This window comes from Miniopterus natalensis, chromosome 6 (genome assembly GCF_054644295.1).
Source record: "Miniopterus natalensis isolate mMinNat1 chromosome 6, mMinNat1.hap1, whole genome shotgun sequence".
Classification (NCBI taxonomy): domain Eukaryota; kingdom Metazoa; phylum Chordata; class Mammalia; order Chiroptera; family Miniopteridae; genus Miniopterus; species Miniopterus natalensis.
In genome coordinates, this window is record NC_142086.1 from 53,245,144 (window position 1) to 53,272,078 (window position 26,935).

Here is a 26,935-nt window from a genome sequence, read left to right on the forward strand (position 1 = left end):
TGAAAACGATGCTTCTGCATCCAGCAAAATAGCCATTCATCCTCTCTCCCATCTTTAAGACAAGTTTTTTATCTATGAGAAACATTTTCTCGAACTTGATTTCATTATGTTCATGCTTAAAGGCTTTTCATGTTCCTTGATCCTTTGTCATTCATATGGTCTCTACCTGGATTTATAATTCACAATGTGTTTATCTTCCTGCCCCACCATTCTGGGGGTCACACACAGAGCTATGTCTTGCACAGTGAAAGAAGGTGGTAATGGTTGTGTGTGTCTGAGATGGAGGAAAGGACGACGGGATGGATTAGTTCACATTTCAAGTGGTGGGTGTCCACCTTCCTCCCCAAACTGGCTGAAACTCTCTAGCTTAAGGAGTAGCACTCATATCCTTAACCAGAAGCAGATGAAATATCTGCCAAAGCTTCTAAACCCTCCTACGTCTGTACTTGTTCTAAATAATGGTCTGAGCTGACCTGAAATCTGTTAACTTGAGAGTTTATTAAGACTAAAAAGATGCAAGAATTAAAATCAGACATAGATGTCAGTTGATGGCCCTTCCCTCCGCTCTCAGTCTGGAGAAACTTTTGCCACTGAAAGAACTTCCATGGACGCCTCACAAATGCACAGGTAGAACATGAAGCTGGATTAGCTAAGATCTGTTGCCATGGTTGCCCACGGACACCCTCAGGAAGCAAGCCACAGGGTCAGAGAATCCTGGCTCTAGATCATCTAGTACAGTAGTTGCCAATAGATAGGCAAGTTGGTTGTTTCAGCAGTGGAATCCTTTATTTAAATGAAAGAGTATATAAAACTAAAGTAAAACAAATTAAGAGTGGAGTTGGTCAGGTAGAAGGGCCTAGAGTTCTCACAGCTCACTCTGCACCCCATCATCTGAGACTAACATTCACCCAAAGCTCTGGGGTTCCTTGAAGCCTAAGTTTAAAAATCACTGATCTAGTCTAATTTCAACATTGACAATTCTTCAGAGAAAACTAAGGCCCAAAGATCAAGTGTGGTCCATGGACATAGAGATAGAAAGTAGCATAGTCATATACATATTCTCTTGCAAGAAAACATGTTGCCTTTTCCAAAATATAAAACATTTATGTTCTATGTTTCTACCCTTTTAGTAGGATGAAGAAGTTGGTAGAATCAAAGTGCCAAGCAAAATTTTTAAAAATGTGCTCAAGGTTAAGGAGTGGTCAATAGCAAGTAAGGCCATGTAAATTATACCTTGGGAAACCCAATTTGGAAAAACACAAACATCCATTCTATAGGTGATGGTTCTGTAGTGAAAATAACAAAGCTATATAGGAGAATTTTTTTAGCTGCTATACATAAATGTGTCAGACACAAAATCAAACCACTGTAAAATGATGTGAAATCCATTCGATTCTAAGTACAGGAAAACACAGCAGAGTTTATGTAAGGTGTGGGAGACACGTAACCTAAATGTGTTCCTCGGGTTAGTAACTTGAACTAGGAATTCACTAAAAAAGTGTGAGAAACCTACAAGAAAGAGCATTGAGCAAAAAACATGGTGAGACACATCTGATATAATAGTCATATGATTAACAAACTGTCACATCAAACTTTCCCGCAACGTGGGAACACTTTGACACTTCATATTTTTAAAACTGACATTTTGATTCATTACTGTAAATAGCACATTGAGTAAAATATTGTGACAAGGAACAGATCATATATATGTACATATATATGCACTCTATATATTACATGTGTATATTTTCCCTAGCCCTGTAACATTTTAGAATATACGAAACTTTTTTGTACAGTGACAGTTTGGGCCAGTAAGTAAACAGGCTACTGCCCTCCTAAACTACCCGTTTCTCCTATAAGCAGGCAGGTGGACAATGTTTCCTCGTTGCACAGAAAGCCTACGAAGCAGCAAGGTTTCAGAAGGAATAGGATGACTTCTAATGTGACTCTGAATATGCCTGCCAACTCCAAGCAAAAGATGTTATAAAAGCTGTTTTCACTTAGTGCACCTGAGTTCACAAAGTGTATTATCACAAGCATACGTAAAACATGGCTCTTGTCTTCAGGGTGTTGCCAATCGACTTAGAGAAACAGAGGCACACACACGCAATTCTAAAGTAAGGGATACTGCTCCAAGCAGGCAACAAAAGTGGAACGCGCTGCTACTTCTCTGTTTTCTTTTTTCCTTTCTTTAGTGTGTCTATGTGTTGCTTATATAAATAACATGGTCTCTAAATCATTTGGAGCGAACTGATTCAATTGAATTGAACAAAGTATGGGCATCAAAGGGGACTGAAAAAATTTAGAAATCTCACAAGAATACTCAGATTCCCAAGACACTTTCTTCTCAAAGAATATGTAAAGATATATTACATCTCCAAAACAAAAGATAAAATGTCCATCCCCCTGAACATCCAAGTTTCTATTTCAAATTTTTCTTTGGTAATTCTAAAGTTATTATGTACTTTCAAAGTACAGACAACTTTATAAAAAGACACCAACAGACACACACACACACACACACGAGAAATAGATCCACAAGCATATTTGTCTTATGCATTTTCTCTCTGGGCATTACTCCATTATTATTCAACTCATCTTTCTCCTCAAACACCTGGAAAGTTAGATACTAAAAGGAAACAGAAATATATATAAATATATATCTCTCAAGATATTATACTCACTATAAATAAGCTTCGCCTCTGTACTAAAATTTAGATTAAGTAATGATGATCTTCCTCAGCACATAATTTAAAAGAAAAAAAACTGCTCCACATTTATGGTTTTTCAGAAAGGGTGGAGAAATGTTGCCAATCAAATTCACCCAAATCACATAAAAGTTAGAAAAGAGTAACAAATATTATTTAATGAACATGGAAAATATTGAGGAAAAACCTGTAAAACATTAATATCAACCAAAATCTAGGCTTTAGCTTCAGCACTCAAAAATCCTTGCATTCTTGTTTCTAATAATAATAATTTAAAAAGTGGTCTCTTTTTGTTCTTAGCTAGATTAGTCGATTCATTTCAAGCAGAAAATCTCTTCTACAGATATTCTGAATATATCAAGATTTATTTAAAGTTGAAGAGTCTCATACACTATGCTGAAGTCCATTTCAAAGTAAAGGATTAGCAAATAAGCAAATTAAAGATATAGCACTGTTTTTCCCTTGGCTTACTGAAAAGGAAAAAAAAAAAAAATCAGCTAGAGTGTTGTCCAAAGCATTACAAAAAGTCACTGTTTGAACCTGAATCCTCATCATAATTTTTCCAAACTCTGAAAGAGGTAGATTGTAACCTTAAAATGTTGGAGACTCCCCAACAGAAGCTGAAGCACTGTCTATGGAACAACACCCCTTCCATAAGTACTGGGAAAGAGTGTAAGTAACATCGTATTTGAAGACAGAAGCCCCAGGTGCAGATAAATCTCCACCATATACTACTTGAAGTGAATTTGGGCAGCTCATGTGATTTTAGATTCTTCACTGTAAAATGAGGATAATACTAGACAGAATACTGAGTTTTATGAAAATTAACTAAGAATGTACAAGAAGTCTTACAGAATCGAAGGGCATGAGAAAGCTATTCCTCAGAATTATAATTTCCCAACTTTTACTTTCAATTAATAAAAATGTTAAGAGGTCACTTGAATTCAACTCAGTTCAACTCAATAAAAATGTACTCGATGCTCATTGTATATGATTTAAGACTATGCCAGGTGCCATGATTGAAAAGTTTGGAGGGGTGGGGGACATAGAGGGGAGAGTGAAGGAGAGAGGAAGAAAGGAAGGGAAAATGGTCTATCTATGCCACAATTTTTGCCCTAGGACCCCATAATCTTGTGGAGGAGATAGCATTTCACATATGAACTACCTGAAAATACTTAACACTATAAAGTTAAAAAAAAAAAAAAAAAAAGTGGTACTGACAATGGCTCTTATTGTAGTTTAATGTGAGTTCTTATATAAGGTCAAAAAAGGAGCAATAGAGAACATGATATTGTTTTCCCCCTGCCCCTCTAAGCGTCTACTTCTCAGTGACCAGTTTGTGGAATCTGACAGGAAAGAGCCTCTACAGACGGGCACTGCTGAATGGCACCCCGGGCATTTACTATGGGCATCTATCACCCCCACATTATTCATAGCTCCCCTTATTTCCTCATTCCCTCCTCTGCACTCAGCTCCTCTCCCTCTCTTCGCCTCCTCTGCCCATTCCTAGGGACAACAATGTCCCCAGGCCTAACTCCTCTCCATCCACAGCCTTCCAGGCTGAAAAGGGCTCTCAGGCAGGAGAGGTCTGGGAATCAGGAGACCTGAGTTCCTCTCTCAGCCTTGTCCCCACTTTACTTTGTGACCTTGAGTAAAGTCACTTCCACTCAATGAACTTCAGTAGCTTCACCCATCAAACGAGAGTAGAGGCATTTAAAAACCCTTCTTGCCCCTAAACATTCAATATCTGTGTCCTGACCTACAGCTTCCAACAGTTTCCAAGTGACAATGGGGGGCTCGCCAGTCACACAGATCCCAAAGAGGCACTGACATGACCATATCAATGGTTTCTATTGTGGGGAAGGTCAGGGACTCCTTCAGAAAATAGCTGATCTAAACAGAGCCTAAGGAGTGTCATGGCAACACTGCTCACAAGCTGCCAGAGGTAGGGAGGAAACGCAGCCAATATGCGTGTACAGCTGCCACATTTCAGAACAGCACTCAAACCTCGTTAATATCATCTTGCTTAATACCGAGTCCCGTAGATCATAAGCTATTTTTACTGTGTATTTAACAGATTTGTGTATCGCCTTCCCTGCCAGCATTTTCACAGTCCGGGACAGAGGACTTTGCCATCAGAGAGCCTTCAGGACTGCAGGCCACCCAGGGTTAACTCGGGAAAAGGAGGGGGGCTGAGAAGATGAACAGAAGGAAGAAAAATATACTTAGTGGGGTTGGAAGCTTGGAGGAGGGATGTAATAAGAGTGAATACAAGCCAATACTACAAGCACTCAAGTGTGAGGGACTCGAGTCCCAGCTCTTCAAAGACTCGGAGCTGGATGTGCTGGGGAGAGAGTGGGAGAGCCGAGTCCTCCCTTGTAATTGGGTCAACACATGTCCCGCCACCTCAGTTTTGATCACAGCCCCTGCCTGCTTTCACTGGTCTTCACAATCTTAGGACCATCACGTGTGCCACTCTGCAGAGCCCTACGCCCGCGTTTTAGGAGGTAAGCATACATCCACTACAGTGTGCTCTTCAGAGCGCGTAGGGAAGGGCTTTTGCTAAATGTCCTGTGCACAACCCGGCTCCCTCGTGTAGGAATGGGATAATTCTAGCTATGACAACTGACCAAGCTAATCTAAGTGAAAGCACCTGTCACGCAGTAGATACCCAATAATTGTCTGCTTGTTTCCATCTGTTTCATATAGCAGCAGAGTGCCACATGTACCACCTTTACTCCCAATGGTCTTCATGGAGAGGAAGAACCCAGCCAAGGCCTGCTGAGTGGTGAGCAGGAGCTCAGGCCTCAACCATCCCTCTACTGCTTGGTCAGCTGGGGGCACCAGTCTCAGAACTGCTGCTATATGAGCAGAAAAAGTAAGGTAAGTCATTTTTTCCCTGGGAGGGGGGGCAGAGGGCTCAACTAGACAGATAGTTTTCATGTTCTTTTCCAGTTCTGAAAGTCTATAAGCCTGTAAGTCTCCTATCCATCTTAAAAGCAAGCAACAAGCAGAGGGGAAAACCACTGAAGAACACAGTCATGTGCTTCTTTATCGAGCATGTCTAGGGCACTGTGCCAGGAACTAAAGAAAATTCAAAGAAGTAGAGAGTAGTCCTAAGGTTCAGAAACCTTATAATACGTGTGTGCAGGGGGCAGAGGGAGAGAGGGCGAGAGCAAACATGGAAAGATGGAAACACAAAATAGAGTTTAATTATAAAACAACGGTCATACTTCAGAGCCCAGGGGGAGAGAAGACATCCCTGGGAGGAAGGGCATATGTTCGTCCTACAGGCAGGAAAGCAAGGCCCACACAGGGGAAATGGAGAGAGGTGGCATTTATCAGAGCTAGCCCTCTCCAGTACAAGCATCATCAGTATCTAAGATGATTAAATGTCTTGTTTGTTTTATGTCTTAGATCATTTGAAAATTCTGTTTCCTGCACTAAAGGCTAATAATAATGACCATTATAGTAATAACAGTCACCCCAGCCACCCATCATCATAATGCTATGTGGGGCAGTAGGAAGAGCTCTGGAATAGGGAACAGGACACTGGGTTCTGGGCCCTGTGCCACTGCCACCATCAGCTGCCAGGGTTCAGCTAAATGGCTTACTGGCTGTGGGATAAGAGATCTTGTAGAATTCCAGTTGGAGTTCTTGAGGCTTCTGAAGAACCAAATTGTCTAATGCTCATGTTTTGCAGATAAAGAGACTGAGGCCGACCAGAAAATAAGTGATTTCTCTCAAATATCAAGTACACATTTCTGTCATCTATGCCCAGTTCTCTGGACATAACTGGTATTCACCTGCTTTTGGGTCTTGCCTCAAGCTGATTTTTGCCTGCCAGAGATTTCCACTCAAGTCCCTGTAATATCCCATCAAAGTCCACGTAATCATTTCTCAAAGCCAACTCCAGTCCTGGTTCTATAATATACCCCCAGGTAGAAAAGGTCCTCCAAATTTTCTCACTCACGAAGTATAATTACTGAGCTCACACATCACACTGAGTCTTGGCTGGCCCTGAATCAATTGCATCTTGCACACCTGCCAGCTCCCTCCTTCAATTTCTTAGCAAGCCACCTCGCTTGGTAGGTGCTAAGTAAATGCATATTGAGTCAGGTTGGTCTGGAACCTTGGTTTTCTGACACTTGACCAAGTATCTTCTCAAAAGTCATGCTGCCTCTGATCATCACAAGCCTAGGTATGTGCAATCCCCAGAGCAGCCAAAATAGTTTCAATTACCTCCAAATCCATCAAACTATTTTTCAGACTGACTAAACATGTAGCAAGAGAGAAGGGACATAAAGGAAAGGAGACTAGGCGCAAAGGGCATGTGCTACAAATAGAATAAACAGCCGTGCCTGTGAACTGAGAAGCACTGGTATTATCATTCCAATTTTACGAGAAAGAAATGTGCAGTGCAGAGAGTCGATGGCTGGCCCAGGGTCCCATACAGAGTCCCCAGTAGAACAAGGAGGTCCAGTTGTGCAGTCTAAAAGGACACTGCTTTTCCCCACTCTGGGAGGCAAAAATCAGCTTGAGGCAGTAAACTGTCAGATGGACAGTCTCAACACATAGCCATCAGCTGGGCAGGCCCATTCAGTCTAATGCAGAGAATGAGAGACATCTGTGAAGGAAGAGAATGGCAGCCACATATAGCAAAGGTTTTACACTGAGGGACACTGGACCAGTAATGTTGGAGTGAAAGCATGGCAGAAAGATTTAGGAGGCAGAACTGTGTAACTCCAGAGGCAACCCAAGGCACACATCATATGGGAATTTTTTAAATTCCCTTTAAATCCACGAGAACTCAGATGCCAGCACACGCAGCGATGGCCCCAGCCAGACAGCAAAGGCATATTGGCACCACTGTAATTTGTCCATTCACCAATATGCTTCCTGAAAAACACCCATATGCTTTCTTTTAGTTTCCATATGCTTTTATAGAAAGGAAACTAAAACATTTCATTAGTTTTCAGTAATTAATAATTACTTATTTCACAATAGTCACCCTCATTAAAAAACGAAAATAACTGATTAAGCTGCAGGATCCTGGCTTTCAACTCAAGCTTTCATAATTTTTTTTAAAAATTCTTCCCCTCTAGGAATTGAGTAATAGAGTAAAACAGCCAGTGTGGAAATATTCACACTATGGGGAGTGAAGAGCTATCAAACATACAGCCCAGCATTCCTCTAGACTGAGACATCACGGTTTAATGAAAAGAACATGGACTTGGAGCAGAAAGACTTGGGACCCAATCCCAAACTGACCTCTGGTGAATAGTACTTCTGAGGAAACACAGGGCGTTGAAAAGATAAAGCCTGCTGGATGCCTTCAACCAGCCTCCCAGTATTCCTAGGGAGCAACTTCACAGGGCTTCCTCCGCTATCTCAAAGCACGGGTAAGGCATGCCCAGAATGCTGGCAGCGTGCCTGTCATTGTTGGCAGACCACGGCCAATAGCCTTGAAATTGGTCTGGGGCCTAAAACAATTCTTCTCAAACTCTAATGAACATATGAACTACCTGGGCATCTTGTCAAAATGCAGATTCAGATTCAGGGGGTAGGGAGTGTGGCCTGAGATGTGCATTTGTAACAAGCTCCCAGGTGAAAGATCTACAAAGTTAGGAAATAGAATCTGTAAAAACAGCACACCTGCGAGCCTCTCTCACTGGGCTGTGATGAGGATTATTAATTATATTGACAGTAGTGCTTCTGAATACTGAACAGCCCAAAGGTGTTTCAGTTATCTTAACAAGAGCCCTGTCAGTCAAGTATGATTTCCACTTTACAGACAACAAAACTGAGACCCAAAGAAAACAAGTAATGGATGCGAGGTCACGCAGCTAATACAATGTTTTCCCAATTCAGGTCTATCTGCCTGTTAGTGTGAGTAGAAGTGAAAAGAAGATAGAAAATCTAAAAAGTAGACATGACAATAGAGTGCAGGTATGAAGTCTGGCTCTTGTTCTGCCTCCTGGTCCCCATCTGCAGGGTGAAGGCATTGCCCCTGATGAACTCCGAGGCCTTCCATCTCTGACACCAGCTTGCACTCTCATGGCTCCCACATACAGTGGGCCGTTAAGCATTGAGCATTAGCTTCACACATGTGGCAGTCATTACATTTTGGCACGATCCACATTCTAGCGGCTCACATCTGCATTTGTGCTGATTTATGCATGGTCAGAAGTCTATCTCTGTTAAAAATCCCACGCTCAATAAAACAGAGAGAAAACAACAAATGGATTCCCCAAAGAATTAAAATTCCAATTCAGTTGATAACTCACAGCATGATCAGGGCACTATGACCCTAGACACTCTTTGTCTCCTCATCTCACAAAAATGGGGAAATTGAGACCACTAACCTGATAGAAGTTTTACAAAAGGAAAAGCAGGAGTTATTTATAACACATTTTATACAACTGTCCAACACTCCTTTTTCTGCCTTGAGGTGCCAGATAAGTATTTAATTAATTCACTATCATATAATTGATTTCTAAGTGTTATAAAATTGTTTCATTTCTCCCATTCATATTCGGTATTATCCCTGCAGGTACTCACATATTTGGGAGTGGATCCAGATTTAAATCCAGAGTGTGCTATTTATTAGCTGTATGACTTTGGGCAAATTACTCAACCTCTCTGATCTTGGTTGCTGAATATGAAAAATGGGAAAAATAATTATCTAGTTTATGAGATTAAATGAAATAATGTATTAAAATGGCCAACAGTTAGCAGATTCTATGTTATAAGTAATTTGAGTGAGTGAATGAATGAAGCAAGTAGGATAGGAGTTTCAGTAGTAAAACATCACTCAACAGTTTGAGACAAATAAGAGTCCACAGTCATGCTCATAAATAGGGCTGAGACCCAGAGTAGAAAAAAAGGTGGACTGTGGGAAAAATCCCACAGCAAAGGGAATGTATGTTACACAAATGTCACCTCTGACTTCCCACATTAAAATGTCTTTTGCTTAGCCTAGAGCCTACTTATGGCCTTCAAAAGGTCTACAAAACTGAAATTATAAACATTCTATGTACCTGTGCATTTTCTAACTATTTCAAGGATTCATATATGAGTTTCCAAAGACTCCACAATCCTCTCCCAATCACACACACACACGCACACGCATGCAAATTAAGAACAATGGCACTAGGCAAGTTTTGTTTTTACAGAGAGGGACTTGTCAACTGAGGGAGAAAAAGTTTATTTAATAAAACAAGGCTGACAGATGCAAACACGTGATTTAGAAAGTATGAGCAGTGCACGTTATCACAATGATAACTTAAAAACCAAACGGAGAGAGGGGTTCTAAATTCAAGATGAGGTTTGGCTATAAACTTGTTTTGGGACCTTGAGCAAATCAGAGACTCATGAAAATCGAGGCTGGTGAAACCTTTGCCCTCCGCTATTCCACCCTCCTCTTTCTCCTATCTCATCATGGAGAAACTAAGGTTCAAAAGAAGAGCATCCCTTCACCAAAGTCATAGACAGTTAATTAGAGGCAGAATTTGAACCTCAGGCACAGTACAATGATTTCCACACCCTGTATCTCAGTATTAGGAGGGCTATGATTAGTGTTTACATCCAGTGGCCTCTAAGTTATCTTCTAACTAATGGGTAATTACTACTTTCTTCTTTGGACCTGGAAATGTCATGAAAACATGAGTTTGGTTTTGGCAAAGATCATTCCAGCTGCTCCTCGGTCCCAGCCCAGTCCCACAAGAACAAGGCAGAAAGAAAGCCTGAAAGAGTGAGAGATGCTGCTATTAATCTTGTGTAGCACAGCAACTGGGAATTGCAGGCCCTGAACTAGATTTCACTGTGTTGGCTATTATTTTCCTGTCCTCTTGATTATTAATCCTTCATCTGTCTTCTCTTTATTGATGTTTCCAACTATGCACAGCAAATAGCCAGCTAGGAGCTCATCCTCAGCTTCTTATCATTCATTGAATCAGAAAAGAGCAGAAGACCAGAAGACAGGTGGAGGAAACAGTGGTGATGTCAGGGTCAAGTAATCTATTACAGAAAGGACTGCAGGGGAATCCATATTCTCCTAGTAAACACGGAGAGAAGTCAGCCAGAATCCTCTATTCCCCTGCCCCAAGGGACTAGTGAAGATGCCTAGAATCCATTTGTATTTTAAGGACATCTCACATACCTGCGTTGACACTGGTTTTGCCTGAAAGAAAATGGCCCTTTATTTACTGGGTTGAGAAAGGACAGTTTATAGGAAGAATTCTCTCCTAAAATAGAGGTACAACTATAAAATCAGAAGAAAGAATTCTAGTCCAGGATCTGTCACTAATACCTTAGATAAATTGGATTTCCTCCCTGACCCAAAATCTCTATCTCTGAAATGAGAGAATTTGGCTAGATTGATTCCTAAAGTCTTCCCTGGCTCTGACATTCTGACCTCTCCTTAAAAGTCAATGACTCAACCTGGAAAAGTCAAACAACAGAACAAAGAACAAAATGATGTTACCAGTGGATAAGTGCACCAGATCCTCTAAGAATGAGACCAGATTACAGAGTAGAGAAACATGGAGAAAGATGAATTTCTCTCTCTTTCTAACCAGAAATTGAACATCACTGGATGACCAACACACAAATGTCCAATCATAGTATATAATTCAAATCTCTAACTGCTTTTCTAATATGTAAAAGATTCAAAAACTAAATAGAAAAGTAAACTATTTTCACACAGGCTCTCTAGTAGAGTAATAGAATTTCCCTATGACTTTGGGAAAACGGCAGCAGGAGGAGGAAAGATGGGCTAAGAAATAAAATCACAGACAATAGGACATTTGACTAGAAGTAATGCCACAACCAAACGGTCCTACTCTATCTTTTGTGAGATGCTGAAATGGACCCTGGAGAGATAAAGTGACTTGCCCAAGGTGACATTGCCAGAGCTGGGATTAGAATTAAGATTCTCATGACTTCTGGCTCATATACCATAATATAAAACATGCTGCTTAACTCCCCAAAACAATGATATCATATCCGGGTAACTAAAAAAATAAAATAAAAAATTTAAAACTACTGCCTCAACCTCTACCTCAGAAAACAATAACTGATTAATTTGATTTAAGGTAGACTAGGGTCATTCCATCAAATTGTAATAAACAAGTCACTCTAGTAATATAAACAAGTCCATGAGAATTAATTGGGTATTATTCATCCTTGCTCATGAATCACACTATGGAAAACAGGAATAATCATCAGTCTGCAGGAGGCCAGAAGCCTGTTCTTGCTGAAGTACTGATCTTGCCTATTAAAGAACATTGGGTATCAGCTCTAAATAGTAAACACAGTATACTGTTTCAGATTCCATGAACTGCAGCTTTAAATAGATTTGGTTTGGAAACGGGACAGGGAACACACCACAGTCAGTGGATCAACGTTAAGAGCAGAGAAAAACAGTGATTACACTCATTAAATGGGTACCTGTTGACACATCTACTGTCAAGTCTAATTATTTATTTAAACTGTTATTCTCTCTTCTTTACTGCCACTAATACCAATTATTACCACAGGATTGTTTTAAATTCTACAGCATGCCTTCCAAAGGCTATTTAAGAAGTTTTTGCAGTTTTTACCCTTCCCTCCCCACTAGCACCCACCTCCAAAATACAGAGGGCATACAGAGGTAGGTGATGATAGATAGATAGATGATGATAGATAGATAGATGATATAGGTAGATAGATGATAGATAGATAGATAGATAGATAGATAGATAGATAGATAGATAGATAGATAGATAGATAGATGATAGATAGATGATAGATAGATAGATAGATAGATAGATAGATAGATAGATAGATAGATGATAGATAGATGATAGATAGATAGATGATAGATAGATAGATAGATAGATAGATAGATAGATAGATAGATAGATGATAGATAGATAGATAGATAGATAGATAGATAGATGATAGATAGATAGATGATAGATAGATAGATAGATAGATAGATAGATAGATAGATAGATAGATAGAGATAGATAGATAGATGATAGATAGATAGATAGATGATAGATAGATAGATGATAGATAGATGATAGATAGATAGATGATAGATAGATGATAGATAGATAGATAGATAGATAGATAGATAGATAGATAGATAGATGATAGATGATAGATAGATGATAGATAGATAGATAGATAGATAGATAGATAGATAGATAGATAGATAGATAGATAGATAGATGATAGATAGATGATAGATAGATGATAGATAGATAGATAGATAGATGATGATAGATGATAGATAGATAGATAGATAGATAGATAGATAGATAGATAGATGATAGATAGATAGATAGATAGATAGATAGATAGATAGATAGATAGATAGATAGATAGATAGATAGATGATGATAGATGATAGATAGATAGATAGATAGATGATGATAGATGATAGATAGATAGATAGATAGATAGATGATAGATAGATAGATAGATAGATAGATAGATAGATAGATAGATAGATGATAGATAGATAGATAGATAGATAGATAGATAGATAGATAGATAGATAGATAGATGATAGATAGATGATAGATAGATAGATGATAGATAGATAGATAGATAGATGCTAGATAGATAGATAGATAGATACAGTGATAGATGGGTAGATAGGAAAACCCTCTTTCTCATGAGCAATTTTTCATTTTTCCAGGCTTTATTAAACTCCTCTTTGTAGTTTCAAAACGGGTTTCAGTGGGAAGAGGGGGGACACAGTTAACCACTTTTCAAAGCTTGTTCTATTAATATTTGACAATTAACATTTGGAGAAAAGTTAATATAATAACTGCAGTTTCTAAATGAACAAGTTAGACCTCTGCCTAACAGAGCTATCAAAACCTGCTATATTACAAGTCTACAGTACATTCTTTTCTGATATATTTATCCATGAAAATACATGAAATACATGAAAAAGAAGTTTTTTTCAGGGGTATTTTATGGACTATAGAGGGACCAAATGACAGGCAAGAGCCATTCCTGTACTTTTAGCCACTACCATTTCTTGTAACCCTCTTTTTGTAGTCATGAGAATAAAATCTAACCAACACAAATGGCTGTAATTAGAGAGGAGTTTCACCGTCCATCTATCACCCACCTTATTTGTACATGACGTGTTTTATTCAGTGTGTATGGTGAATATTAGCCTTAAAAACCGTATTAATGTAACACCATAATTTCCACTTAATTCTAAATCACTAAGTCCTACAAATATGGGGCAATACCAATAAACTTCACTTCTTTTCAAGGTTTATGTAACTAAAGTCATGTTACAAGTTCAAGATCATGAAAATAACATAACAAAGGAATTATCGAAATATTCAGCAGAAAAAGTGTCTATGTTATTTTTATGTTGATATCAGATCTTCCACAAAGATGCTATCCTACAAATCCTGCAGTTAGGAATGACATATTGACTACTTCACCTCTGTTTTGCCTAAGACTTCTAACCGATGACACAGAATATAGCAGAGTGAACCTGGAAGTGCAGAAATCAATGGGTTAATGGTAGGTGAAAATTCACATTCTGCAAATTATATGACTATCATGCTTCTCTTCCTTTTTTTCTGGCCTCCATTTTCCGGACAAACTCGAGAAGAATGCATCCTTCTGTGAAAGGCCAATCTCTTTCACGCCGGTCCCCCAGGAGAATGGCATGCAGATATCAGGGGTCCTGCGTTTCAAAACACTCTAACTCATTTTCTTATTCTTAGGAATTTTTTTTGTTGCCATGAAGTTGGATTATGTGTTTTTGAGATGTTTTTTGGGCAGCTAAGAGATGATGATGGACCTAATTAGTAAAGTTTGGCCCCTACAGAACCAGGTAACAGTGGCAGCCTCCTGTCATGAAAAACACACTCAAAAAGGAGCCAGGAAATGAGAGAAAGCTCTCCTGCCACGTACTATCTGGGCATACAAGAAGATAAGGACATCCTAGTACATGGCATATTACAGACGCTTAAATACTCATTAAATCTGAATTTGCTGCATGGCCCAGATTTTTCAGTTTTTGGTGTTAAACCTTAAGGGCTAAGAATGGAAAGAAAAAATTAAATCAAGAAGACGTAAAAGAACAGCAGTTCATGGTCTTGGCCATTTTTCAGTTTTGGTGCTCATGAAAGACCTTTGTGTTTCTTCTGTTGGGAGTGAAATCAACCTTAAATATTATTGGCTAAGATGCCCATTAGCAGTTCATAAGCATGAAACCAGTCCTCTCTTACCTCAGATAATAGCTCTTGGAATGGTCAGTGGACACAAAGATTCAGCAAACTGCAATGCTGGTGTCTGAAAATGAAAGATTAGGTAAAAGTTACTCCTAGGTACTAAACTATATTATTTATAAATAATCATAAACTCTTATATCTACAGAACGGTTTCTTGTTTTGCAAAACATTTTCACATTCATTATTTCATTTCACCCAACACCAACCTGATGAAGAAGAGCAAAGAGATTATTCTACTGACTTCATAGGTGAGGAAACAGAAGCTCACAGAGGGATAGAGAGGATGGGAAGGGACAAACATCTCTCTCAGTTAACTTCACAAATACCATGTGAAAAGGGTGTTACTGTTCTCATTTTACAGATGTGGAAACTGAGTTCAGAAAAAGTAGGTAACTTGCCAAGACTACATAGTATGGTACGCAACAGGGTGTGAGTTTGAACCCTGTGGTCTAGTGGTCTTTTTCCTTTATCCCTCAGTTTCTTCTGAGGTATTATGTTGGAAAAACACAGACAAACAGCTCACTGACTTGATCCACTAGGCATGGTGGAAGGGGGAATAATAAAATAAAACTAGCTATCTGATATACATGAGGAAGTAGGACACACACACAAGGGATTTAGAGCTAGTCAAACTTGTTTCCCCCTTACCAATGGCCTTAGGCAAGTTACTTAAACCACCTGAGTGTCACCTTCTTTATATGTAAATAAAGATTGTAATATCTACTTCATAGCCAAGCTCACTTAAAGGTTATTTGGAAGATTTTCCTCCATTGTTTCATACCGATAGATATGGACAGTGGTGGTACTCACAACTATAATGTTTCTTCCTATGAGCCTATGTGTTTATGATCAAAGAACGATATCATAAGCACACAATGCTAGAAAATGTCTCTGGATGGGGTATTTTGTGCCCCTCATTTTAAAATACCACAACATCTGTCTATGGCAATCTCACATGGCCTCAGCTAATAAGAGCCCAAAGAACTTTTGTTTCAAAAGGCTAAGCCTCAAATTAAAAATCAAGCGACTCCTTAACCCCAAAAAGCAAGAGATACTACTTGGAGTAAAAGACTGCAGGTGTATTTCATGTCCTTTTAAAGTTTGTGTTTATAATGTGCCTCAGGTCCAGAGAGATGGTGCTTCCAACAGGATGGCAATGAAAATATTTGTTTTAATGTAACGCATAGATTTACTGACAAGGATAAGACCTCTGGGAAGTTTTTGTAATATATCCTATTTTCATATAGGACTCAAGTCAGATGAAGAATAGAACATGGTTGATACGTGAACTACAAGAAATTCTTGCTATATGCCACCAAAATCAAAACATTAATCATCTTTTAACATTAAACTTTGTATTATGAAAAATATTGCATGACTGTTTTATTTCAAATCATCCTCATTATAATCCCAAAGAGACTTACTTACCCCAATTTTAACAATAAGGAATTCAGAGTTCAAAGATTACATGGTTAAAGTGAAAGAGATAAAAATGTAACCTTGTACATCATACACCAAAACGATCTAAGGACCCTCCCACTCATGGTGCAGCCTCCCACTTGGGAGTGCTCTACTTGGAGGGAAAGGGAAAATTAGTATATACCACAGAGAGCTCAACTGTCAAGGCACCAACACACATTTAGTATTGAGTCCCTGCTTCACTGGCAAGTGAAAGGAGAGAGAGAAGACTTCACATCTGTGGTCTAACCAGAAGGTAACACATTACTAAGCTGATGCAGAAGGAGGGTTTGATGCAGGGTTACCATGAACACTTTCTCAGCTCTCCCCAGTGAGGTTTCAAAGATGCAACATCCTTGTGCAAGTTCGCAAAGCACAAGCCACAGAAACAACAGAAATTGATACCATTAGATTTTCGTGAAGAGGCCTTCATCAGTAAGTCTCATCTTAAGCAGTAGAAAAGCTGAAGCCTTCCAGCTAAGAAGTTCACCAGCCCTCTTCACATGATTCTAGTGTCATTGTGTCCTCAGTAACTACTGAGTGTTTCCTAATGCAATGGAGATCTCCACTAGACCCAGAAAGACATCTGGGACAACTCACAAATCCCACTCCAGTATCTTGGTAATGAAGCCAGTATCCTTGGCTGCCTCTGTGTATTTTGTGACTGCTGAACCAGAACCTGGCATGTCTGCATCCTTTGTTAAACCACTCATCCTCTCCAAAGAAAAAGGTTCTCATCTCCAGAAGCAATTTCAACCAAAAAAAAAAACCAAACCAAAACAAAACAAAAAAACCTGTGCAATCAACCTCTAACTTACAAAACTCCCACCTATTAATTAGAATATATGTAAAAGCAAGACTCACCATACTTAGTTGGGGCTAATATAGAATAACTGAGCATTTCTACTACATTTTGGGGAACACAGGAGGAAACAAATGAAAGCAGGAAATAAAAATGAGAGTGGAAAGAAAAACAATGGAGAATTAAAAACAAATAGAATGTGAGAAATGAAAAGCACAGAAAGACATGTTTCAACAGGTTTTACACACACCATGCTACTTCTTGAATAGACCACTGTACTCTAAGATAATTTTTAAGCAATAGTACTCTAAGATGATGATTATAACATTATGAACTAAAATTCCAACCAATTGGCATTAGATTGCTGACACCAATGTATAAATGCCTCTGAATGCTTTATATCTTATGAGTGCTATTATACCAATGTGAAATATGATAGACACTGTTAATACTCCCACTAATCCCATAAATGGATAGCTCCTCAGCCCTGTGGTCCTGAATGTGCTTTCTGAATAGGAGGTATTACCTTGAAAACAATACTTGCAGCATGTGGATTGAGGACCTGGGTTCTGCCCTTCGCCCTATAATTCCCAAATATTTTTAATTAAAGTTTGCATTAAACATACATTTTTCTGTTTCCCTTTTCATAGGTCTTGACCATGGTTATCCCTAAACCACTGTGAAAAGGCCAGAACTTATTCTGTCTAGGCTTTGTGCATTTTGGTAAGTTTTACGTGGTAGTGAAGGTGTTGGTAAAAGGATTGTTTACACTAAGATTTGTTTAAATTAAACAATGTCATAATCTTAAGCATGATTATTCAACATCTGTCCCCAAATGCAATTGAAATGTTAGATTAGGACAGAGGCATGAGGTGACAAACGGAATGTCCTCCACTGCCATCATCAAACCCTCTATGAAGAACATTTTTACATGCACCCTCTCACCTGCCACCCTAAGATACTTATCATGAATACAACATATTCCATGGCTTATGAATGATTTGGTTGCCTCATTAAGGTAATGTTTGCCAGTATTTAATTGCTTCCCTTCCTGATTTTAATTTCCTCACCTGTCAGCATCTATCAGAGGCACTGAGATCTTCTGACATGCTCACTGATTGTGTTGAAATTAATCAGATTTTTGAAAAGTAAATTGCTTTGGTCTAAAGGTAATGTTCACCTTCTTCGTGTGATATTTATAAGGATTCTATCAAAAGAACTTATAATCTAGAAATTAAATAATAGGTTTTAGGAATCCTAAGCAAAAATATGAGTAGCACCTTAAAAAAAAAAAAAAAATCAACAAGTGCTTATTGAATATACAGCACTTGCCAGCAGTCACTTTGGGGTAAACAGAAGAGAGTAAACATGAAACTACCTCAGAAAGTTTGGATGCCTGGCTGTTGTGGCTCAGTTGGTTGAGCATCGACCCATGAACAGGAGGTCACAGTTCAATTCCGATCAGGGCACAAGCCCGGGTTTCCGGCTCAATCCCCAATAGGGGGCATGCAAGAGGCAGCTAACTGATGATTCTCTCTCATCCTTGATGCTTCTATCTCTCTCTCTCTCTCTTTCTGAAATCAATAAAAAATAAATTTAAAAAAATAAAGTTTGGAGAAACAGGTAAAAAAATAATTAATTAAGGTGAATACACCTTGATTGAGTAGCGGACAATCTAATCACTCAAAAGGTACATTGTGTATTTACAACTGTGACCAGTTATACACATTTTGCTCTCATACAGATTAATGATTTTACTCCCCACCTCAATCCAGTAAGGTAAAATTGGTGTTATTGTTAGTAATAGTAGCAATCTTCCCATTTGACAAGTGACAAAGCTGACATAAAGAATGGTAAAAAGACTCTTTCCTAGATTCCTGCTTTGGGGATGTAAATAAATTCAGAAAACATAGCATGATTACTTTGGAATAAAGAAAGAAAAATTATTTTCAAATCCTCTATACATAATTATTCAGTGCTAATTCTTGTGCTAATATCTATCGGTAAATGTGCTTAAAACACTCAGGAAACCAAGCACTAAGCTATGCTATAAGAAGTAAATGAAATAACGGATAAAAAAAACTTTGAAATGTGTCCTACCATCATGAGATTATGTTTATGTACGTAGGTTATAATTCCTACTTTGGAATACGGATATATGCATTCATGCAGTAATTATGTCTCAAAAGCGAGCCTATAATATCATCACACCTATCTTTCAGTTATTCTGTTAATCTATGGCCCCTAAACTAAACAGAAAAATAAAAAATGTTGCATGCATGGAACTGCAGGGTGGGGATCAGGGGGTCAGGGGTAACACATGGAACTTTGGAACACAGAGGTTGGTTTTCACAAAAATGACTTTATAACCAAACGTAACCAAACTCAGTATGGGAGTATGGGTCTTATTTTTCTAGTGGACTCTAAGACCCTACTTAACCTTCAAGCATCTCTCCTGCTGCGAAGGTTTTCCTGATCCAGAAAGATTTGGTGAAGCAGCCTTTTTGAAAACTACCACAATGCCTGGTTCCATATCTAGATCACTAAAATTACCACTGTATCTTATCATTTTTGTTTGTTTGTATATGTTGAAGAGAGAAATCTTATCTAACTCAGTTTCTTAAATCCAAACCCCAAATCCAGAATATGGTCATTAGTAGGTGCTCAAGAAAACGTTTATTGAATGAATACATGAACAAAGGTAAAAATCATTCTGTGTAATTTCTGCGGCATCTAGATCAATGTGATGGCAGTGAAAAAATAAAAACGGCACCAGGTGTTAGATGAATGGAGCCAGACCAGACCTCAGTTCAGCAACCTCGGTACTTGAGTTCTGGCTAAGAAAGAATTCAGAGTCAAGACTCAAGCTGTAAGAGAGAGTTTATTTGGAAAGCCACAGAGGTAGAAGTGAGCTGTAGAAGAAATGGACTCAGGAAACAAGTTACCAAAGGCAAAAGCAGGGCCCTTGGAACTTAGGAGAGAGAGGCAAAGAAAATGTGCCTGTGGGGAGAGAGAGCTACACTGGGTCCTCAGTCTAGAGGGTCGTTATCTGGAGGTCTCAGGGGAGAATGTCAATAAATATTCATCAGCTCTCCAAGTGTGTTCTTTCAGGGTCCTGATCTCTACTGATTGGTGAGCACCAGGGCAGGGATTTTTTTAGTCAATGTAGCTGGTCCTGGTGTCAGCCTGGTGTCCCTTGTCTGATTTTGCTGCTTTTCAGGGCCTGGAGCTGAAACACAACTGAGACTTAGATATATTTGATGCAGGTCAGAACTTCATTGTCCTGGGGTTTAACGCTTAAGGGCTATTCTCTGCCCCTCCTTGTTTGTTCCCACTCTAAGGGGATCTAACCCGCATGACTACCAACATACCGGGGTAGGAAAGGTCAGGGAAGGGTCCGAATCCCATGACGAATGATATGAAAGGTAAGTGGGTTTAAACTGTATGAACAGCAATATGTTAGGGGAGGAAAGGTTACCCTGGGGGTGAGGTCCTTGTTTTCCTAGTTTTGCCCATTGCTAGGCACCCAGGGCTTTCTGCCTTTGTGACCTTCTGTACCTGGTCATTCATCCTTGCTCTGCTCATGTCTGTCTAACTGCCTACCACAAATGAATGTCATATAATTAGATGCTTGGTAAATGTTAGTTGGGTTGAAATTAACTGAACATTTAATTTTGAAAATGTACTGCTCGACTAAATGATTCTAAAAGCTAAGTGAGGGGTTCATTGAGGAGTTAAGTAATCTGCAATGACCAGTCATCCTTAACCCATTTAAGAGTGAAAAAAATGCTTTTCACAGAAATAATAATAAAGGTTGAACTCATGTGTTGAAATGTAGGCAGGAGTTGAGAAAATTTATGCAGAGAAAAACATTACTGGTCAAGAAAACCATGTTAAGTTTGCATCTGAGTAAACCAAGGCTTAGAGAGATTAAGTCATCTGATTGAGTTCACACACCTTGTAAGTTATGGTACTAGAATTTATATCACAGCTTTTAGACCCACAAACTCATACTATTCTCAGTATCTAACAGAGAAAAAGAGTGGGCTTTATTGAGGACTTATAGTTGGATGGAATGATGGCAATATAGAGAGTGATGTAGAAATAGGGAAGGCACAAAAAATATCAGCATGCAAACTTTTTTTAACTCCTGGGATGTAAGTAGTAAGAAAAATACTGAAGGAGGAAGTGAATGGAGGAATTACAGCTACCTTCCAGTATCTGAGGATGTGTCATGTATAAGCCATATTATACTTTTGCAAAATCCACAATCTAGACCATTAGGGTTGAGCCCTAGCTGGTTTTCTCAGTGGTTAGAGCATCAGCCTGTGGCCTGAAGGGTCCCAGGTTTGATTCCGGCCAAGGGGACGTATCTCAGTTGCCAGCTCCATCCCCAGCCCTGCTTGGGGTGCCTGCGGGATGCAACCAATTGATTTTCTCTCTCCCCGCTCCACTCTCTGTGAAAAAAAGCAATGGAAAAAATACCCTCAGGTGAGGATTAAAAATAATATTCATAATAACAATAGACCATTAGGGCTGAGAAAATGGAAACGCTAGTTTCAGAGCAATGAAAAGGAAAACTTTAAACCAGAAGCTGCCCAGCAGTAGAACAAATTGCCTCACAAAGAACTGGAAGTGTTGAAGTAGAGGCTAAATGGCCATCTGTCAGGGAAGGCATGTGTGACATCCTGGCAGTAGGAGGGAGTCTGCCTTAGAAGAAGGACCATCGCAGTTGTGTGTTTCAGAGATTAGCTGCCCAATATTGAGAGATAAACAGTAGCTCAGGTCTCTAGACAAAACTGTGAAGAATGCCCTTTGAAGAAGAGACTCTAGATAAGTATAACATTCATCCCATGCATCCTTGGAGCACCTACAATGCATCAAGCACAGGACAGTCCCCGTGCTCCAGAAGTTTAGAGGAGGCAGAAAACACATTTTAAAGAGTTAAAACAGAACTGCTGCTAGGAAACTTGTGGGCTTAATAAACAGTGAGGAAAAATCATAACTAGAAGTCTAAGAAAGAAAGAAACACTAAACGGTTTGCAGATAACTAAAGGCAGGAAACGTCCATTTGGGGGAAGGAAAGGAAAGTCACCAAAGGCCTAGGTTTAGGGGAGAACCAATGCACAGGGGTCACCAAAGGACAAGTCAGATCGCACTTTTAGGCGACCAAGACAGACATAGAGAAAGAATCAGAAGAATGTTAGAAAACAAAATTTAACCCCAAAAGCTCACAGGTGAGAAAAAGCAATCCAATGGTGGGTGAGAAATAAGAAAAGCAAAATGAGATATTACAAAAGAACATCCAATTTATTTGAAAATGAGAAAACAATACACTAGAGAGCCTGCAAGCCTACTCCCATGGTTTGCCAGATTTAGTCATTTCCACACACTGCAGCCCCTTCCGAGATCCAAATCCCCCTCTCCCAAACCTACTCTGAAACAGGAGATAGATATTAAGAGAAAGTGTAATATCTGGGTCTGGTTCTTTTGCTTTTCTCAGCATTCTTCATTATGATTTTATAGTCCGACCAGTTTTTACTGAAGAAAACAGATCACTTAAAATATTGACATAAGCAAAAGCAAAATTAAGAGCAATTTTTATTGGGCAATCTCCCTTCTTCCCACAGGGAAGAAAAAAGAGAGAGAAAAGTTTAATAGGAAATTGGGGGATAGGGGGTCACTGTCCAGCAACTTGTAGGGATATGAAAGATAACGGTTGTATGTACAATTTCCCTTCCTGTGACTTTTAACTAATCTCGGTGAAGAAGGAAGTGGCCGCTTCAACCCAAACTCACTGATTTGTTTTCCTCCCACAAAGCTGGAATTTTAAATCAAAAAATGATCAAACAGTCAAATCCTCCTTCTACTTCCCAGCCTTAGCTGAGACAAAGCATTTTTTGTCTAAAAAGGCAACAGTGGTTACTACTAAGAACAGAAGAGAGAGCAGTGGTGCACTGGTAAGGGCGGAGGAGGGAAAATATGCAAAGTGTTTAATATACAAAAAATAGGGAACTCTTTCCCAGTGAGTTCAATTTTCACCCAAAAATGTTCAGAAACATCCACCTTAAAACTCCTGAAACTGAAGCAGAAAATCAAAAGGAAAAAGAAAAAAAAGAAGAATGTAATAACAACTGGATTCTTGCTCCAGCTCCCCCACTAAGTGGTGGTGTCTTAGTTAGGTCTCTTCCATCTCTCCTCTTCTAGAAAATGGAAGGACTGATTAGATCAGTAGTTCTCAAGGTCGATAACTATGTGGGGCAGGTGGGGAAGGGGAGCTCTAGACTTTTCAAGGGTCTGCAAGTTCATAATACTAATGTGTGATGAGCCTGTTTTAATGTGTTGACATTGACACTAATGGTGGAAAAGCAATAATGGGGAAAAATGTTCGGGTTTTAATATATATCAAGCGAGTGGCACCGAAATGTGCTAATAGTCATTGTACTTTTCACCAACAAGCACCCACAGTAAAGGTGGGTGCACAAGCTAGTTTCACTTAAGACTACCCTTCAGGCATTAAAAAGCATTAAATCTCAATTCCTGAGTACACATCTTCTTAATAGTCCGTGTGATGAAATAGGAAGTATGCATGAAGCACTTCTGCTGAATCCCAAACTGCCTGGCTGTCTCCAAGAAATGCACTAGGATCATTGTTTTGAATTAAGAGCTGAGTTATCAGCCCTTTGCATGGAACACCATTTTTATTTGAAAGAATGACTGACAAACCACGGTCATTCAGACTTTGGTTTTGTTGGATATTTTCTCAAAAATAAAGCAAGGAAGTCTATCATTTCAAGAAAATCAACTAACAGTTTTTGTTGCCAATGATAAAATTCAAGTTTTAAAGTGAAAATTAAAATTTTGAAAATCATGCATCTACTATTATACAATTGACATCTTCTTAAAACTTAAAATACTTTCTTGATGAAATTAGTAGTAGTATCAATGAATACAATTTTTCTATGTTATAGAATAAAATAAGTGAAAATTTGGAATATCTGCATAACTAGGCATTTTCCAAATGGCCAATGCTTGATGTTACAGAATCATAGGTGGTGATCCATTCAAAGTAATAATTAGACCACTAGATTTTAACATAACAGAGTATAAAATGTTTATTGATTTCAAATTTTACATTTTAACTGAACTTTAGAAAACTACCATTTGTTAGTTTGGGTGTAGTATCAAAGAAAAAAATCCACAGTTACTTCCTTTCTCCTTCCTTTTCCAATCCTTTTTGGAAATCCTTTCTGGATTTTCTTCCTAAACTTTAATCAAAACACATATCACAACAAATTGAAAGCAGAAGTGAGAATCCAGTTGCCACTTTTCTCGATAACTTTTTTGGGGGTTTGTTTTGGAAAATGTAGTATTTTTATACAAATATTTTACATTTAAAAATATCTTTAACTTTCTGTTATAATTTTTAGCATGATAAATATCATTAGCTATATAACTAAAAATTCATGTTTAAGAATATAAAGAGATCCTGAGGCTGAAGCACTGGACTGGATGTTCCTTTCCCGTCTAGTACTAATGTTCTTTGGTGGTGCTAAGCCATTAGGAAAGACACAGAGTGGCTCTGCTATACTTTCAGATCCTGCTACCCATTTACCTTGATGTAGCTGCCACTTTAGTGAGAATTTGGAAGCACTGAAACATCTCTATGACCTCACCATGGAGTAGGTCTTTAGTCAACAATTACTGTGTGCCTTCTATGGGGAAGGCACTGATACCTAGGGCACCTGGAGCAGAATCCAGACTCTGCTACTACTCAAGACATACTCTTAGGAAAGATACAAAATCTCTCTAACCCACTTCTTTAAATGCAAAATGAGACTGACAGTAAGACCTACTCATCATATTCTTGTGTAGCTCCAGCAAAATGATCTGTTAAAGAGCTTACTATATACACAGTGCCTAGCAAGTAATAAAAACTCAGTAAATCTTACTCATTGTTATTCTAACTAAGATGCCTCTTACTATTGTTTGCAATGTACCTGAAAAAAATAGATAGTTTAACCATATTATCAAGGGCTCAAAAGTCTATCCCAGATGCGAAAGCACTCAGCTCCATGAAAACAGAGAAGCCAAAATATCCAGGAGTGTTTGTTTCTCACCTCAAGAGAAGAGAGTTTGTCTTACCCAGCCTCTGCATAAGTTCCTAAACTCTCTGTGTCAAATAAGCAGGCAGTTTATACTCAACATCATTCTCAGCACTACGGTGACAGGACAAAGGACCACAGGGAAGTGAAAATTCAAATCAGAAACCATGTTCCTGGTTAGGCAAGAGAGAAGGCTTTTACTTTTGCTTTCTTTGGGAAAACAGTCATGTTCACTTTATCTCTTTATTTCACTTCATGTAAAACCCAGAAGGAATGAGGTTGGAGAAAAATGAGGATGCTTGTTAATCCAAAGTCAGACAAAAAAAAAAAAAAAAAAAAAAGTCCTCATATTGTTAAGACTCGATTACAAGTAGGAGTGAGGAGGTTCCTGATAAATTCTTTGGATTAAATATAATATTGAGGAATAGATGCATGCACACTTGCCTACAATTTCTTTAAAAAGATATAAAGGAATTAATAATTAAACTAGTTATATTGGTAAGGCCTAATTTCATTTTTAAAGGAAAATACAAGATGCCACATTTATTTCATGATATTTCATCAACTGTAAGTACAACTACCTCAAGTGCCAATATCTTACTATCTGGAAAAGACTTTTACTTAATAGAATGATGTAAGTTATGCTTCCAGAATAATGTATAGAAATGATCATACCCCCTTAACAGCACTTGGATCTTCAATCAGGAAATTCAATTTTAGCTGCAAAACTATATTTTGGCAAAAGTGCAATTGAACTCAGTGTACTTGTCACATTTCTAAATATACTCAGGTCACCATGACAACAAGGGAGACTGATGGATCACTTAAAAGAGTACTGTATATTTAATTGTCAGCATTTTAAACTAACTCAAAAAAATGCTGTGTGATAGGTCTACTCACCATGGTTACTGCCAGCTAAGTCCACAACAATAAAAGGTTCACATACGCACATTGATAACATGCGCAAGAGAAGGCACAGTCATAGGTCTTGTATTTTCAAACACACCAAATGCCAAACTTAAGGCTTTAGAAATGACTTGTTCTGATTAAGGTGCCACTCAGGTACCTCTCTCCCAGACCTTCAGGATGTGCATCTGCACCCAAGGTCACTAGAGCATATCCTTAATCAGATTCCTAAGCCTGCCCACTCTCTTAAACTAAAGATAAAAATGAACATTCTTCTGGAACATATATGGAATAGGGGATGAGAGAGACTGTTATCTCCTTCCACATAAACAAGTTCCCAAATCATAATCTCCTAGGATCCATTCACTCCCTAAGCAGCCATTTCCTGAGCAAGTACCTCTCCTATGCTGGGCAATCTTCTACAAACTGGGAATATAGTGGCAACAACGAGATACGGTCCCCACCTTTAGAAAGCTAACACCCTGCCCTGGCCAGTGTGGCTCAGAGGTTAGGTCGTTAGCCTGTGCACCAAAGGGTTATGGGTTCAATTCCCAGTCAAAGGCAGGTACCTGGGTTGTGGGTTTGATCCCATGCCCCATTTGGGGATCTGTGGGAGGCAACCAGTCGATGTGTCTTTCTCACATTGATGTTTCTCTGTCTGGCTCTCTCCCCCACTCTCTCTAGAAAGCAATGAAAAAA

General features: G+C 38.8%; 1 protein-coding gene across 2 annotated transcripts in view; it reads right to left on the bottom strand.

Annotated features, from left to right (window-relative positions):
• LPP (LIM domain containing preferred translocation partner in lipoma) overlaps positions 1 to 26,935 on the bottom strand; it is a 601,611-nt gene that overhangs the window by 430,721 nt on the left and 143,955 nt on the right. For both annotated transcript variants that reach the window (XM_087818248.1, XM_016200064.2), the window contains one exon: positions 14,963 to 15,026. The gene's annotated coding sequence lies outside the window, so the exon portion shown is untranslated. The remainder of the gene's footprint in view (positions 1 to 14,962; positions 15,027 to 26,935) is intronic.